Source organism: Capricornis sumatraensis, chromosome 11 (assembly GCF_032405125.1).
Source record: "Capricornis sumatraensis isolate serow.1 chromosome 11, serow.2, whole genome shotgun sequence".
NCBI classification, from domain to species: Eukaryota; Metazoa; Chordata; class Mammalia; order Artiodactyla; family Bovidae; genus Capricornis; species Capricornis sumatraensis.
This window is the reverse complement of record NC_091079.1, coordinates 40,056,685-40,075,153: the sequence shown is the minus strand read 5'-3', so window position 1 is coordinate 40,075,153 and position 18,469 is coordinate 40,056,685.

Sequence of the window (18,469 nt, the reverse complement as noted above, 5' to 3'; positions counted from 1 at the left end):
TATACAGCATCATTCTTAGCACCAGTCTTAGTGTGATTCTTTGCACCATTCTTAGTGTTATTATTTATACAGCAGCCAGAGTGATCTTTATTTTCTTTTAAAACTAAAATACACTTTATTGAGATGCATTTGTTTTTCTCTAATATCCTTTTTCTGCATCAAAATCCCTTCCATAATGTTACATTTTAGTTAATCACTGTGTCTTCTTAGGCTACTCGAGCCTTTGCCAATTTCTCAGGTATTTGGTAAAAGGTCCTTCAGTTTGTGTTTGTCTGGTGTCTTCTCAAGGTTAGCCTGGGGTTTTGTGTTTAGGGGAGGAAGCTGACAGAGGGAAGTGCAATTCTCAATACATCATGTGTAAGTTATGTTCCAGCAACAGGATTTACCATAAACGATGTTGACCTTGATCTCCTAGCTAGGGGGTGTTCACTGGTTTCTCCACTGAAATGTTAACTCCCTCCCTTCTTCACACTGTATTTTGGGAGGCAGATTACCACAGATGCAGACCACAGTTCAAGGTGTCCCACCTCCTTGTGAGGGGGAGTATCTATATACATTTTTAGGTATTCTCTATGGGCTGCTTTTGCTTCTAGACCATTTCAGTGGGCAGGGCTAGGATATAAGCCTGCGTATTAATTGTGTGTGTGTACATATCCCATTAGTACCTACGTCAAGCTGATAGTTCAACTATGTCCTCACTCCAAGCCAGGCATCCATGGTTCATTCTATCCAGCCCCCTTGTTTATCTCTTCAGAGCCATCTTCTAAATACAAAACTCAGAAAATTCCTCTTCTCTGTTTGAAATCTATGGGCCTTCTCACCTTAGAATAAAAATTCAAACTCATACCTCTAGTCTACAAGGTCTTGTGCTACACAAATGTGCTGAATTCCTCATTTATTTTCTTAACGGTTAAAAGCCATCTTTACTATCTGTAGGAGAGTAAAGAACTTCCCCATAGTCATTTATTAAAGATTGTGATGAAAAAACAATCATATAATAAGCACTACGTTAATTTGTTTGAACTGCAAATTTAAAGCCAAATATATTTTGTTAATATTTAATCAATTAACATTTAGTCAATTATTATCAATCACATTGGTATTGTATTCATGTAAAAATAAAACAATATTAAATTTGAAGTAAAGTTTCTCAAACATATGGAATCAGTTAGTCATATTTTTTCAGCACAAGAGACAACAAAATTAAGAAAAAAGCTGTTTTGTTGTTGTTCAGTTGCTAAGTCTTGTCCGACTCTTTGCAACCCCATGGACTGCAGCATACTGGAGTTTCCTGTCCTTCACTATCTCCCAGAATTTGCTCAAGTTCATGTCCACTGAGTTGGTGATGCCATCCAACCATCTCATCCTCTGTTTCCCCCGTCTCCTCCTACCCTCAATCTTTTCCAGCATCAGAGTCTTTTCTAATGAGTTGGCTCTTCGCATCAAGTGGCCAAGGGCTGGGAGCTTCAGCTTCAGCATCAGTCCTTCCAATGAATATTCAGGACTGATTTCCTTTAGGATTGACTGGCTGGATCTCCTTGCAGTCCAAGGGACTCTCAAGTTCTTCTCCAAACCATAGTTTAAAAGCATCAATTTCGTGTGTGTGTGTGTGTGTGTGTGTGTGTGTGTGTGTGTGTGTGCCTACACACACAGTCATATCAGGAAGCTATACAATGGCAGTTCTTGACACTCATATCTACATAAAGCTCAAGAGAGGGCTTGAACAATAAATAAGGTTTAATGTGCCATTTGTTTCTCTAACAAATCTTTATTAGGATGGACATTTTAAATTCAGAGTTACATTTTTAGGAAGAGAATGCTGGGACCTTTGTTAAACAGGGAACAGGAAAGTGGAATCTCAGAATTGCCTTTTAAAACTTTGAAGACATTTTTCAGATTAGATAAATAAATAAAACCTAAAAGTTGGAAGTTTAAAATTTAAGCTTGGAAAAGGCAAATAAAGGATTTCCTATCTTTTCTTTGGTTTTGTTCACCCCTGAAATACATTTCTGATTTTCTGTTGTTGAATTTTGATGTGGTTTTTAAAAGACATAATAAGTGGGTAGATGGACATGAGTTTGAGCAAGCTTTGGGAGTTGGTGATGGACAGGAAATCCTGGTGTGTTGCAGTCCTTGGGGTTACAAAGAGTTGGACATGACGGAGCAACTAAACTGAACTGAACTAATAAGTTGGTAAAACTCAGTTATTCAACTGGCAAGATTTTCCACTGTTTATTTTTTAAGAAATGATAGCTCTCAATATTGGGGGAAAAAAATGTCATCTCAGGACTAAGTGAGAAAGTCAGGCTTTTCAATGTAATACAATATGCTAAAATATGCCTTCCCGAAGAATTTAAGAAATCATGTCACTCATTTTGATACTATAAGTGTGCATTTGTGCCCTGGACAGAGAACATACCTAACTGTTGACCCTATGGCCATTCCTGGATGTGACTGATGAACAGCTGATGGTTGTGTCTGTGACTCACCAACTTCATATGCGTCACTGCCTCTTTCAACCATAAAGTGTGTTATGACCAGTTGTCTATGAATAAACAGTCTGAAGATTGGCACTAAGGCATTTTCTTGCTGTACTTATGCTGATTCTAAACTGCAATTTCAGTCTCCTCCATGACACATGAAAAAGTCGCTCAATAAGTAAAACACCTTTCTCACTCAACAAAAAGCAGAGTCAGTGCCCTTTCTGAAATTGTTCTGTTCTCATGTGTATGCTAAGAGCTGGTCCAGCTTCACCTGGCTTCTTCCAGAGGCCTGAGTACAATTACTCTTCTACTAATGTGCAGTCTCCACAGTGTCATACAATACATGGGGTGGTCAACAGTCACATGGGTTCTGCCTCAGTCATAGGCCCTTTTCACTAACCTTGGTGCTAGTTTTTAAACTTTTCTGTAATAGACTTACTTGGATACTTTGAGCCATGACTAGTATTCCTTTAAATGACATTTCTCTAGTTTGGGTCTCTTCTGTGTCTTCCGGGCAAAAAAATTCATTTCTTATTATAAAACATGCTTTTGAGCATGTTATAGAAAGCCAAAATTTTTTGAAAAACAAAATGATACACATTTTTCTGGCTTTATGCTATTTTCTGACAAAATCTATGAAAGGTAATATACAGGGAACTAAGGCTTTTTGATATCATATAAAAACACTTTTTAGATAATTATAATTGTGTTTTCTATTCAGAGTTTACTTCTTAAGAGTCTGGGTGCGACCAAAACATTTAAATATTTACTTCTCACTTGAATTTGAAATCACAGTCCATGACTCATATTCTCCATTTATATTGTTATTTTCAGTTTTTATTTTTATACTTTATGTGTTAGCATTTTCTTCACATTATTTTTTGTGAAGTAATTATTACTTTTTGCTATAATTAATCCTTTTGAGTCACTGATCCATAAGCAGTGTTTGAATAACAATGTGTTAATGTTAGAAAATAAAGCTATGGTGTGTGACTCTCATGAAAACAAGTTGCCGAGGAGGAATGGCGCCCCCAATTCAAGGTTCACTTCCTGCTCGTGCTCATGTCTACCATCAGGTGCAAAATGTAAGAGTATGTCAAAAACCATGATACAGATAAACCATATTTTATGCAATAACTTAAAAAAATTAATGAAGTAAATGAACCCAGAGCCTGTTATACAGAGTGAAGTAAGAGAGAGAAAAATATAGTATATTAATGTGTTTATATGGAATCTAGAAAGATGGTACTAATGAACCTTTTTGCAGGGGTGCATTGGAGATGCAGACAGATTTATGGACAGGGGAAGGGGGTGGGTAGGAGAGGATGAGATGAATGGAGAGAGTACAATGGAAACATATATACTACCATATGTAAAATAGATAGCCAATGGAAATTTCCCAATGACTCAGGGAACTCAAACTGGGACTCTGTAGAAACCTAGAGGGCTGGGAAGTGGGAGGTAGGAGGGAGGTTCAGGACGGAAGGGACATACGTATACCTATGGCTGATTCATGTTGATGTATGGCGGAAATCAAACCAATATTGTAAAGCGATTATACTTCAGTTAAAATAAATAAATTTTAAAAATAAAAAAAAGCTTTGTTGTTTGGAAAAAGATTAAAAATAATGCAGAAATCCCTGATAAAATAAAATATCAACATCTTAAATTAGGATCAGTATTACTGATTTTTATTTTTTTGCTCAGATACCTATATAGCAAATACAGATAAACTATCTGCACAATACAGACAAAATCTCTAGGTAAAACAATTAATAAGATATAATCAAAGTTGAGGAATTTTTATAAATCAAATTGTTTCTGCATTCTCTTCTGAAACAACCAGGGTAGTTGTGAACCAATTGACCGATAACTGGAGATTAAAAGCAAATTAAATTCTAAGAAAATGCATTGCAAAAAATGCGTCCATTCAGTGTTTTCTGATGGGAAGGACTTGCATTTTGTGTCTATGAACTTCTGTTTGATGATAGTCACCCTTCATTATGGGCTTCCCTGATAGCTCACCTGGTAAAGAATCCAGCTGCATTGCAGAAGACCCCAGATCAATTCTGAGTTGGGAAGATTCCCTGGAGAAGAGACAGGCTACCTACTCCAGTATTCTTGAGCTTCCCTGGTGGCTGAGATGGCAAAGACTCCACTCCAATATAGGAGACCTGGGATCAATCCCTGGGTAGGGACGATCCCCTGGAGGAGGGCATAGCAATGCCCTCCAGTATTCTTTCCTGGAGATCCCCACGGACAGAGGAGCCTGGCAGGTTACAGTCCATAGCGTTACGAGGAGTCAAACTCGACTGAGCGACTAAGCACAGCATATCCTTCATTACCTGTAAACTGTACTCACATGTCAGTTGCTGCCATCATAGGTAGTGAAGGATATTCTGTTCTCTATTTTTCTTTCAATTATAAAAATAATAGCTTCTACAATTACATTTTTCGAAACTCTGTCATGACATAAATGGTTCTCTGTTTGATCATACACAAGCATTTGAAATAGAGAATAAAACATTCCTGCTTTGTTTCAATTCTCTTTTACTTGGACTTATTGGTACATGAATCAGTGATGCCATCCAACCATCTCATCCTCTGTTGCCTTCTTCTCCTATATGAAATCATTCATATCCAGGTGAAAATATATTTAATGTTTTATATTTTGGTTTGTGATTTTGTTTGAAACATGTGTGAGCATATTCAAAACTGTGCAGTAATGAATCATACATTTGAAATTTAAGCCCTAGGCTTCCTACATCAAAGGCAAATTTCTTTCAATAGCATATAAAATGTTTATGATTCCTGAGCAAATGAAATCAGTTAAGAGATTATGCGTGCAACATAGTTAATGTGCCAGAAAAAGATTAAAGACAAATACAACATGGCATGAAATCCCACATCACGGAAAGCATGAGGCCGTGTTCAATCACTCTTTCCGTTAATAGCAAGAGCTAGGGGGCTTGCCTCCTGCGGCAGGAACACTTGGGCAACAGTCACAGTATTAAACCACCATCTCCCCACCTCTAGCTCCACTCCCTAGGAGTCCTGGGAACACCTTAAACACAAGCTGTCAGTTGGCAGCTCAGATTTGAAGTGTGAGAAGTCTGTCCAAGAATATGATGTCAAAGCAGTCCGGTCACTAGAAAATGGGAAATTCATTTTTTTTTTTTTGACTAAAGAATGTAATCAGATTAAATTCAAACGGTTGGCAAGGCAAGAGTACTAAAGACAGCTTCTATGTGAAATATTTTACCTGCTATTTTCCCTTTCCATTAGTTTGATGTCTTAAAGACATCTCAAGTCAAAGTAACTCAAAAAAGCAATTAACATTATCTATCGTATTAAAGAAGAAACTCAAGGCAAGACAGACATAGTGATATCAGTTGAAAAAAATGTAAATTAAGACACGAACATATTTTGAACACATATCATACTTAAATGTTTCAAAAGAAAAGTGATTTCAAATTTGTGTTCTTAGCAAGTGATCTTTATAATAAGATGGACTAATTCAGAAGAAATACTTGCCATTGCTGAGAGAGAGAGAGAGAAAGTATTGATTTGATTTCTTAAAAAGAAACATAGCTTCTGTAGCTGTTTAAACATTTCCAGGAAGTCAGTGAGGAAGGCTGAGTTGGGAGACTGTCTGGCTTTTATTTTGCTGATTTAATTTCAAAACCCTTCTCTCCCCGTAGATGATGAATGGGAAGCATCTATCAGGTAGATGGAAAGTAATAGAGCTAGAAATGTGGTTTTCAGCTTTGTTCAGAAAGATACTGGTGACTTGAGAGAGTCATTACACACGAATATGAGTCCTGAAGGAATCTGTTTTGTCACCACATTCGAGAGATGGGGACGAGATGGTGAAGAAATATGTCCCTATTACAGAAGCAATGTTACCACAGGAGTGAATCACTTTAAGTGGATGGAATATAAATTAGTAATATGTCTCGTGGGGAAGATACAGTCCTCAGTGCCTCGTAAGTAAGTGGGCTTCTGGTTAAATAGCTGCAAGGCTGCTACTCAATGAAACAAAACTACATAAAAGGGGGAAGTAATTGATAATCAGTTCAGGATAATTTTAAAGAAGATGCATGAGCTTGTTGGAAGGAAACTAAACTTGATCCATTATTTGCTGCAACTTGATAATGAGAGAAAGATGACAACCTTGGATTTCAAAATACAAAGGATCAGTAGTAATAATGATAAAAAATTTTATTTCTTTAAGTCAACTTGACATATAGAGCAGCTTCAGGTTCACAGAAAAACTGAGTGGAAAGTGCAGAATTCCCATATACAATCTGCCCCATGGACTTAGCCTCCCCACCATCAACACACAACACAGAATGGAATATTTGTCACAATTCGTGTATCTGTGTTGACACGTCTCTACTACTTAATTCTGACTTTTTGTTCATACTAAAATATATACTTGGTCTACGTGATTTATTTATATTTTTTACATAACTGTAGGTTCACATGCAGTTGTTGGAAATATTACAGAGAGAATCCACATACCTTTTACCCCATATCACCCAGTAGGGTCACCATGCTTGGCTAGAGTGCAGTCATACAATAGGAAATTGGGGTTGATGCAACACATTGGCTGTATGTGGATGTCATCATTCTATATGCAGTCCAGTGTGTGTGTTTGTGTGTGTGTGTATGTGTGTACATTTTATTCTATGAAATTTTATCATATGTGCAGATTCATAGAAAACCACTTCAGTTGAGGTGGAGGACACTTCATCACAGAATCCTTTGTGCTGCCTTTCATAAGCCAATTCCACCCCACTCCCCAGAGGCTAGAAACCACTAACGCCTTGCTCATGTTTGTAAGTCATGTCATTTCAGTACTTTTATTTAAGTGAAATCATAAAGTGTGTAATCCTTTTGGATTGCTTTCTTCACTCCATGAAATCCCCTTGAGATCCATCCCAGTCTTTGTGTGTATTGCTACACGGCTTCCGTGGTTTGTGGCACACGGTGTGTTGAACCATCCAACTGCTGAAGGACATGCGTGTTGTTTCCAGCGCTTGCCTGGTGACATAAAGCTCTTAGAAGCATTCATATCCAGGGTTTTACAGGTGAAGATATGCTTCTATTTCTCTGGGATAAATGCCCAGTAGTACAGTTGCTGGGTCCTGTGGTAAGGACAGATTTAGTTTGTCAGGAATTGTGAAGCCATTTTCGGAGTGGTTACACAGTCTTACGTTCCCAGCAACAATGTGAGTGACATAGTTCATCCACACATGATGTTGTTAGCCTCTGATGCTGTCACTTTTAAAAAAATTGGCCATTCTGATAGGCATGTAGTGACCGTTTGTTGTGGTTTATCTTGCGTTTACCTAATAGCGAATGATGTTCACCAAATTTTCATGTGCTTAGGTACCGTCTATAAATCCTCTTCAGGGAAATGTTTTTTTATACCTTTTATTTTATTTGAGAATCTTTTCTGTTTTATCCTTTACATTTAGATTTACAACCTACCCATGATTGATTGCTTGTCTGATGTAGAATAACAATTTTCAGAAGGTTAGTAGATAATTTTGTGCAAATTTACACAAGTTAAAATCACAGACATTCTTATAGACACAGAAAATTTCTAGAAGGATACAAAGGAGCTATTAAAAGTGAATATTTCAGTAAAAACTGATATCATCAGGTATGGGATCACTCTTTTTTCTTTACATAAATTGAGCAGAATACACAATGGTAGAATGCTTAACATCTGTCTCTTCTAAAATCATTGTTTTGTAGGGTTAATAAAAGATAGTGATGAAAATGCAACAGGAAGAGTCTCTTAGGAACCAATACTATCTTTTTTCTTTGCCATTGTTGTGCCAAAGACAAAAATTAAAAAACATGCTGAGAATCAGTACCTTGCCTTTAAAATGCCATGTGGACCATCCAGAGAAACAGTGTGATTCTTATCAGCTACATTGGGCTTTTTAATAAATTGATACTGAAAACAAACAAACATGCTGAGAATATGCCATGTAATAAAGCCTGGAGGAATTGGGAAGCTCCTTTAAAATTCTGACTGTGATTTCCAGTTGACAAAACTAATTAATCAAGTCCAGCTCAAGTTCAATCTGATTATTTTATGGTTTGACTTGGTGTTGAAGGTATCTTTGGAACAAACCTATAAACATTTCTGTGCCTGATGACTTTCAAAGCCAGTACTTTAATGACTCAAAGCATAGCAGAATATTTTTACAATACAATCTGAGACTATTATGGCACTTTAGTGCAATTCAAGTTAGGACTTTCTATCCTTATTCTGTTATGTAGGTAAAGAACAGTGAGTCAAGAATAGTCAAAGTTTTCCTGAAGAAAGCTTTACATAAAACAGTAGAATGAAGAAAACATAAAAAAGAAGTGATTTTTCCCTAGCTAATATCTAAATGTTCTGTTCCGCTGTTGAAATGAGGTACTTGGCTGAGTATTGACCTAAAGATGAATTGTATCAAGAAGCAAATGAAAGCACTGATAAGATGTTGATGTATACTTACTGCCCTAACATTCAGGTAAAATTTCAGGTTTACTGTATATGGAATTGAGGTTTATTATCTTATGTTTTGAGGTCCAATTTTAAGGTCTTATTTTTGCATGAATGATGGCAATGACAAGACTTTCAGCAACTTGAACTTGCTGCCTCCCCCAAGTGAGGTCAGCCTACCGAGTGTGTGGGTGGCACCCACACTCACTGGAAAAGGTAGGTTGTGATCCTTGATGAGGGTGCGGTTAGCGTTAGGGTTCAGCCAGTCAGTTCAGTCATGTCTGACTCTTTGCAACCCCATGGACTGCAGCATGCCAGGCCTGCTTATCCATCACCAGCTCCTGGAGCTTGCTCAAACTGATGTCCACTGAGTTAATGCCATCCAACCATCCCATCCTCCATCATCCCCTTTCCTCCTGCCCTCAATCTTTCCCAGCATCAAGGAGTCAGTTTATTGCATCAGGTGGCCAAAGTATTGGAGTTTCAACTTCAGCATCAGTCCTTCCAATGAATATTCAGTACCGACTTTCTTTAGGATGGACTAGTATCATCTCCTTGTAGTCCAAGGGACTCTAAAGAGTCTTCTCCAACACCACAGTTCAAAAGCATCAATTCTTTGGCACTCAGCTTTCTTTATTGTCCAACTCTCACATCTATGTATGACTACTGGGAAAAACCATAGCTTTGACTAGACAGACCTTTGTCGGCAAAGCATTAGGGTTAAGTGGTCTAATACTTTGTGATGCCTCTGGTGAGAAGATGTCACTCACCTGGGCTCTAGGAAAAGTGCCTTCTCAGCAAAGGTGTCCAGGTTAGTGTTTTATTTTGAAGAGCTCCTCCAAACCGTAGCTGATGATGTTGGTTTAGTGATGGGTGCCTCTTTCAGGGAGTAGCTCCTCTGCTGCTGAAATTAGAAGTGGCTGCAGAGGGAGGAGTCAGCACTCCTGTATAAGCACAGTGAATCAGGGGCGCGCCTCACCTCCAACCTCAGAGTGACGACGGCCAGGTGAAAGCTCACCAGCCCCCAGCTGGCCCAGAGCATGGGCCAAGGCTCTTCTCTTCATACACCACTTGGTAACAGAAGCCAGAGGAACAGGTCTACTGAGACATGAATGATGGTCATTCCTTTCACAGTTTTTAAGTTGGGTTCTCAAAGAAGATTCCTGGTGGCCTTGTGGGGAGGATCATTTTACTGACCTCTGCATCAGAAACTTCCCTGAAGTGAGTGAGATGCACGTAAACTGATCTGAGAGCAGTCAACCATGTCAAAGTGTGTCTCATCTGGATTTCTTTTCTGACTCTGGCAATGGAGATAAAAACATTAATGAAAGCTTTGACATTAAAAAAATTAATTTATTTATTTTAATTGGAAGATGATTACTTTATAATATTGTGATGATTCTTGCCATGTATAATGTGTATCAGCCAGGCATACGTTTCCCTTCCTTCTGAACCCTCACCCTCTAAAGGAACACATTTGAGTCATTTCTAATGAGGTGGATGAACCTAGAGCCTATCATACAGAGTGAAATAAGTCAGAAAGAGAAAGACAAATATCACATATCAATGCATATATATGGAATCTAGAAAGATGGTACCAATAATCCTACATGCAGGGCAGCAAAGGAAACAGACATAAAACTTATATTTTGAGAAACAAAAGAGGCCAGACAGCTCTGTCTGCAGCAATACTTGGGACCTGACTCGGTGACTGACTTTTTTCTCCCTTTGCCCTCACCCACATGGTACCAGAGATGAGAAATCATTTTGAGGCAGATATAAAGACTTGCTCATCTTATGACCATAATTCAAGCCCAAAAAATAAAATTTGACTTTTTAATATTTTACTACCAATTTCTACAATGCAAAGAAAGATGATGATCCTACCCTACATTCCTGGCAACTTATGTGCCCATCCTAAGGCCATGGGGCAACAGTTTCATAGTCTAAACACAGTCTTGACTGACCCTTCACTCTTGGTATCTGTTTTCCTGCTGGTATTGAGAACTGCCAGGTATCCTATAATTTAATACTTATTCTCACTGGCCTTCAGTCAATTAGAGCAGATATTAACTCCTTGTTTCTGATACCAGTTTACTGTAATGATCAGGCTATTCATTGCAGACTACCACATTCTTTCATTTTAGCTGAAGCAAGGAGAGATTTAAATGATGTGACCTATCAAACTTAAATGGAATGATTAATAATTTATAGAAGTTGGAGAGAGCGTGCATGTAGGTGTAAGAATTACATGTAAGTGAAAGGATTCCAGTGACTATGCCTCTGTAAAGGGAATGCATCATTGACATAAATAAGCAGAAACCTGGAGAAGACCTATTTTATCATTGCATTTATGTTCTAAACGTTTTTGCTAGGAGCTTTTATCGCACAGTTATCTATAGGACTCTTCTGACTGGTAGCATGGTTGAATGGCTAAGCATTTTGGAAATGGTACAAAGGATCTTTTTGATAACCTGGTTACTGCACTGAAGTCTCTTAAGGACTTCAGGGCAGCCAGAACATTGCATTTTTAAGGCTTGCTATTTATTCCAAAGGCATTTTCTTCTTGGGAGAAATCACTGAAATGGATGACCTTGGATATTATCAACCAAGACTGCCAATATCAACCTTAGTAAGTTTCATTTTGTTCTTTTATTACTAACTCAGTGGCTTATGACTTGGAATCAAATATCTTCTCCCACCCTTTTCTCATCATAGATACGGATCAAATAATTGTACATACACCTGAGTGCTGCCAGAAAGCATGGGCAATGCTTCGTTGCTGGTAGTGGTAGGTTCTATTAACTCTTCATATATAAGAATTCAAAATGCCTTGATAATTAAAGTCTGACATCACTCCCAGGATTGGAAAAGGATTAGCTCAAAATGCTATTTTTCTTTTCAAGGATCAACTATTGTGAAGAGCAATACTTTTATTTTTAAAGAATTTGAAAGTGAAATGTAAAAGGGGCTAGCACTTACATGACAAATCACTGAAGAGCAGAGAAAGGTATAAGAATTTGATTTGTGAAACATACAGTCTTGTCAAAGCAGAACTGACAGCTGTCCGATTGTTTTCAACTAAATAATTCACAAAAATTTGATAAGCAGATGAGTTAAAAAAAAATACTGAACATCAGTAAAGGCTCCATATAAGCTGTGGGCTGTCACCTTAAAGTTCAGGTGTAAATGTTGGTGTGTACAGTGTTGCTGGGTGTGGGTAGAAGGGTTTCATGTCTTTGAGATGTGAAGAAACCTCCCCACAAACCATGCAAGTGGAAAAGGAGATCACTACATTTGGCAGAAGACTGGTGAAGACCCTGACTGCTGACGGCCAAGCCCAAAATGAACCTGCTAGTGTTTCAGAATCGGCTTTAAGGAGTTTTGAACGAATGTTGGCTCCCCGCCTTCCCTGCTCCCCGTGGATCAGAATTAATCTTACCTAGGAGAGTTCTGAGAAGCTTCCCTGCTGGCTCAGATGGTAAAGAATCTGCCTGCAATGTGAGAGACCCGGGTTCAATCCCTGGGTCAGGAAGAGCCCCTGGAGGAGGAAATGTCTACCTTCAGTATTCTTGTTTGGGAAATCCCATGGACAGAGGAGCCTGGCAGGCTACAGTCTGCAGAGTCACAAAGTCGGACAAGGCTGAGCAACTAGCACAATGAGGAAAGATGGAAAAATATATTGATGACATTTTCAGTCAAATTTGTTTTGATTCTATTTGGACCAGTTGCTTCACTTTGTATATTATTCACCTTGAACTGTATAGGGCTGCTTTGCAAAGAAAACCAGACTAATAGTAAAAAGGTTGCTTCTCCTCGGTAGGACATGACTCAGTGTGTTAGACACGGGTTTATTTTCAGCAGTTCATTTGCATTCTTGTGTGATAAATACAGTATAGTTTCTTTGTTTAATATGATTTTAGGCAGCTGTAGAATCGTATGCTGCTGGCTTTAGAATACAAAAGCCATACTCATGAGGCTTCACAATGTATTTTACCTTGAATCTTTGGTCTATTTCTCCTTGAATCTCTGTTGCCATGTAATTTGGTATGTGTTCTGCTCATTCACATGGTTAATAGATACTGTTATGCAGTCAAGAACTGAATGTACAGCCTGTTCCATCTCAGTGGCTGTTGATTTCCATTTTGAAGGAAGGAAAAGTAATAACCTTGCTTTCCAACATCTCCAGGTGAGTCTAAGCTGAGCACTGATGTGAAACCGTTTAAGAGGGATCTATTCTAATACCAGATATTTTAAAATGTCATTTTCATGACATTTTGACGGTATTTACTCATTATGCTTTAAAATATTCTGTGATAACCGCTATGGGAAAAGCATCTGGAAAAGAATGAATATATGTATATGTAGAAATGAATCTCTGTGCTGTACATCTGAAGTAACACAGCATTGTAAATCCCCAAACGCCAATGTAAAATTAAAAATTAAATTAAAAAAACTAAAAGTAAAGGCAGAGGTCTGAGATCACAGTGGGCACTGTCATTTTTTCTATAATCTAGGGGTGAAATCAGTGAGTAAGTGGGGAGCCATGATGAGCCTACATTCCTCCCCACCACAGAGGCTCCTCGAGGTTTGGTCTGTGCAGAGGGACCTTTGGAAGGGGCAGCAGTCAAAGCCTTGCGACCCCTCAGGCAACACAAATTAACCGAATCAGAAGCCTGATGACAAGGATGAGTGTAAATTGGTCCATCAGCTACACAGCAATGAGCCCAGACTGGCGGTTAACTCCAGTAACTAAGCCTAACGCTATAAGGAGCATTAACTTGGGGCTCTTCATGCTGACATCACACATGGTACTGCAGAGAGGCGGATAGAAAATTGCCGTGTGGTCCAACAGTCACTTCACAACATTTCTGTCTGGAATATAACAGGCCTGGTAACGCCTGTGTCACAGATGTAACACACCCGTATGAAGGAGCGTAAGAGAAAAAGATGGGAGGACCTACAAGCACACGGCAGGTCTCCAGACCTTTCGGGGCAGAATTTCTCAGTGACGTACTCTGAATTTTGAGGCAAAGAAACTCAAAAGCAGTGTTTCCTCTTCCTCGGAAATGCTGTGATTAGAACAACACAAGACTAGGGATCCATATAATGTAAGTAATCACTTGAGATAATTTTGTAAATAGTTGATACCGCTTTTTACATTTTGAAAATTGTCTAATAAGAACAATAAACATAGAACAAAGAACATTGTATTTTATCTAAGAATAGTAAGATAGAAAATAGCTTTATGGTGCTACTGCTACTGCTAAGTCGCTTCAGTTGTGTCTGACTCTGTGTGACCCCATAGACGGCAGCCCACCAGGCTCCCCCATCCCTGGGATTCTGTTATTATTTAGCAGCCAATTAGTAGAAACAGATAGTAGAGAATTATAACATCTTAAAATGTTTTAAATTCTTTTCAGTATGAATATAGGTCTTTCATGAAATTATTTGAAAAGAAGTGGTAGAAGGAAATGATTTTTCCTCTCTGTGAGTTCTTTTCCAGCATAAGTCTATGCCTTTAAAATTATTTTTCAATACTAATGTGTAGTAGTTGTTCTTTAATTTCCCAAGGAAAATAAAGCTGTTTCTCCAAGGACACTTAGAGTCACGTGCACATGGCATGAATGAAATCACCATGAACTTGCACGGCATCTATAGAAGGTCACTGAGAAATGGGACAAATCAATGCTGAAATAAGGAACTGAAGCAAAATTGAAAGAGACAATCTGATCCTAAGGAAAATATTTCCTTAATGAGTGTCAGACTATACTCCAAAATAAAATAAAGATTAAATTAGAAAATCCTACCTCATTTGTGATGCTAAATCATTTCATACCATCATCTTTTCTGCTTATCTGTTGATCATCTCAGGAATTTTCTTAGTTAGTGAAAAGAAAAAAGAAGCCAAATCATTTCTTGTACATTAGAGAATTCCATTTGTATTGATGTTTCCTTTGAATTATAAATTATGCATGTTACATGTCAGCTATGCTCTGTAATTTCCACTTAAAACTCAATAATCTTGTATAAGGAGATATTCTCAGGCTCATTTACTTTGATGGAATATGTAATCCATAAGGAAACAGACTCTCTTGTCTAAGCTATCTTCATGATGTAAAAGTTATATGATATTAACATCATCAAACAATATAAAATACTTCTGGTTGTTTCTCATTTAAGTGCAGTAAATATTAGAGAGGTGGGAGGAAAAAATAGAAGTAAAAACTAACATTCATTGAAAGCAAGGTACATGTAGATCTTTATTAGCTGTTATCTCACTAAATTCTAGTAATAAAGCAAGAAGTGATATTTTTAGTCAATTTTGAGATTATGTGGGGCTTCCCTGGTGGCTCAGATAGTAAAGAATCTGCCTGAGAGTTCAGGAGACACGAGAGACATGGGTTTGATCCCTAGGTCAGGAAGATTCCCTGGAGAAGGAAATGGCAGTCCACTCCAGTATTCTTGCCTGGAGAAACTGTGGACAGAGGAGCCCGGTGAGCTACAGTCTGTGGGGTGGCAGAGTTGGACCCAGCTGAGCGACTGGCACACGGGCTCCCCTGTCCATGGGATTCTCCAGGCAAGAATGCTGGAGTGGACTGCCACTTCCTCCTGAGACCTTCCCAACCCAGGGATCGAGCCTGCATCTCTCGTGTCTTCTTCCTGTGTCCTCACATGGCCTTTTCTTTATAAACACCCCAAAGGAAGGATCTCTGTTGTCTGTTCTCGTGAGGGTGTGGGTCCTGTATGATTGGAACCTTATTTAACCCTAATTATCTCCCAAAGTCCCAGCTCTTAAGCGGTCACACTGCAGGTTAGGGGGTATTCCCTACACTGGATAACCGCCATCCTCCAGGGAACAGCAATCTTCTCATGGAAAGATACGTGGTTCCCAGATGTATTTTTCCTTTCTTTGTCTCTAATGCGTCTGCCAGAACTGCCATCTGTGGACATTCAGAATGCTTTATCTGCCAAGAGGATACTCCAGGAAACACTGCTCTGACCGGGAAACTTCCTTCACAGGGAAAGAATGTGCAATGGCCCCTGCTGTTGAGTTCACTTGTCTTATTTCGAAACCCTACCGCTCACAAGCTATGGCCCAATGCATCTGGGAGGGGACCCTAGAAGGCTCCGCTATGGCCCCACCTGAGAAGTGGCATATGGCAATTTGGATCCTCCAGGAAATGACTCTGAGAGAGAGTTTTGTGTCTGACATGGATCAGAAAGTTGCTCTTTTTAGATATTTCAGCATCTGTTGTTTTCTTTAATTTTGCTGTTACCTGGAGACCCTCAAGCCCCATTCTTGCAGTTTTGATTCCATATTATGGTTTAGGGCTTTTTTGCCTCCTCTATTTTCTGATGCATAATTCGAAAGGTATAATAGGAACCTGGGTGGTCTTTCATTGATTAAATTGACTCTTTGCTTACCATTGGGGGCTTCCACAACAGCTCAGAGGGTAAAGAATCTGCCTGAAATGCAGGAGGCAGAAGACACGGGTTCAGTCCCAGGGTCAGGAAGATCACCTGGAGAATAAAATGGCAACCCACTCCAGTATTCTTGTCTGGGAAATTCCATGGACAGAGGAGCCTGGTGGGCTACAGTCCATGGGGTCCCAAAGAGTCGGACATGACTGAACAGCTGAGCATGCACACTTCATTGACTTCAGCTCTGTTCACAGGTTTTGGAATCATATGTATTTAGAATTATTATTTTAACTGCCTGAGCAGTCAGGCACATATATCCTCAAGAAGAATTCTTCCTGGAAAATAAAATGTGCAATAGACAGATTACAGAGATATGGGGGCAAAAAAAAAAACAAACAACTGTTGTTGTAACCAAGCTAAGCGAGTATGTAAGATTCATCATCTTTTGTGCCATTGTTCACTTTTTATTAAATGCATTGGGTGCCTCCCCAGGCGTTCAACTTCTCCTAAAGAAGTTATTATTTCTTTACTCTAGATGACAGGAGATTGATCAAATCTGCTTGTAGAAATCTAAATGATATCTGTAATATCAGTGAGTTGGTCATGTTATTTTGAACCTGTCTAAAGCATTTTTGCAGAACTAAAGTCTTACAAATGAAATTTTAAGAAGTAAACCTCAGGATATTTTCAACCAGTAAATATATCATGTTATCTTAAAAGAATGGAGCACAAACAATTAAGTCTAAAGTGGTTCACGTGGTTTTCTTTCACATGTTTTTTCCTTAATTGATTTAATTATGTTTATATGCACACATTTCCAAGGTGGCTATATAATATTTTATATATATATATGAAATGTAGCAAAATATATTCTATAGTATATCGTACAAAAAAGTATTTGGGACTTTTTATTTAGTTCCATTGAGACACATGCTTTCGAACTGTGATGCTGGAGAAGACGCTTGAGAATCTCTTGGATAGGAAGGAGATCAAACCAAGCAGTCCTAAAGGAAATCAACCCTGATTATTCACTGGAAAGACTGATGCTGAAGCTGACCAATGCTTTGACCACCTGTTACAAAGAGCCAACTTATTGGAAAAGACCCTGATGCTGGGAAAGATTGAGTTTAGGAGAAGAAGTGGATGACTGAAGATGAGATGGTTGGATGGCATCATTGACTCAAGACATGAATTTGAGCAAGCTCTGGGAGATAGTGGAGGACAGAGGAGCCTGACATGCTGCAGTCCATGGGGTTGCAAAGAGACGGACATGACTTAGCAACTAACCAACAATATCAACAACAACATTGATTAAAGTTAATTTTTATTAGCAAAGGAAACTATACAGAAGAATAGAAATCTAAGTTTAGAAATGTTGATCCCCTTCATCACTATGAATTAACAGCACAACACAAATCACTAAAGAGTACACAATTATTTGGTAATGAATTGTAATCATAAGTGATTTCCCAAAGAGTAAATTAAGTATTCATTAGAAAAAGTAATCACTATTAATTGCATTAATCATCTTAATTAAAAGGAATAAAATGCATTTTTATATGAATCTGGGATTACTTTAGTTTCAATCTTTGAAAAGTCTCAATTCTCTGGATTTTTAAAAAGTAAAAATAAAAAGTAAAATGAGTATATGAATGTTTATTTACCTCTCATTGCTGCAGTGTTTGAAGACAGTGAAGTGATTCTTCTTTCTGTGGTCTGTACTCATGTGAAGTTGTAGAGCCTAGAAAATAAACTCAGTATTTCCAGAAAATAATGTAAAATCTTTTTCTGCCTCACATAATGGTTTATAAGATACATCTTTCATATTTTAACATTTTAATCTGTCCAGTGAGTGACATTCTAACTTCCTCAGTACAAGGTCATGACATGGACCATGATGGTTTCTGGGCTGCCGGACACCACATACATAATAAGACGTTGTTTCTGGACGTGTCTGGGAGGCTGTCTCAATGGGGGCTGGCATCTGCACTGACGGACGAGTGAAGCAGATTGTCCTGCCCAGTGAGGGCCTAAATAGAAGGAAAAGGTGCAG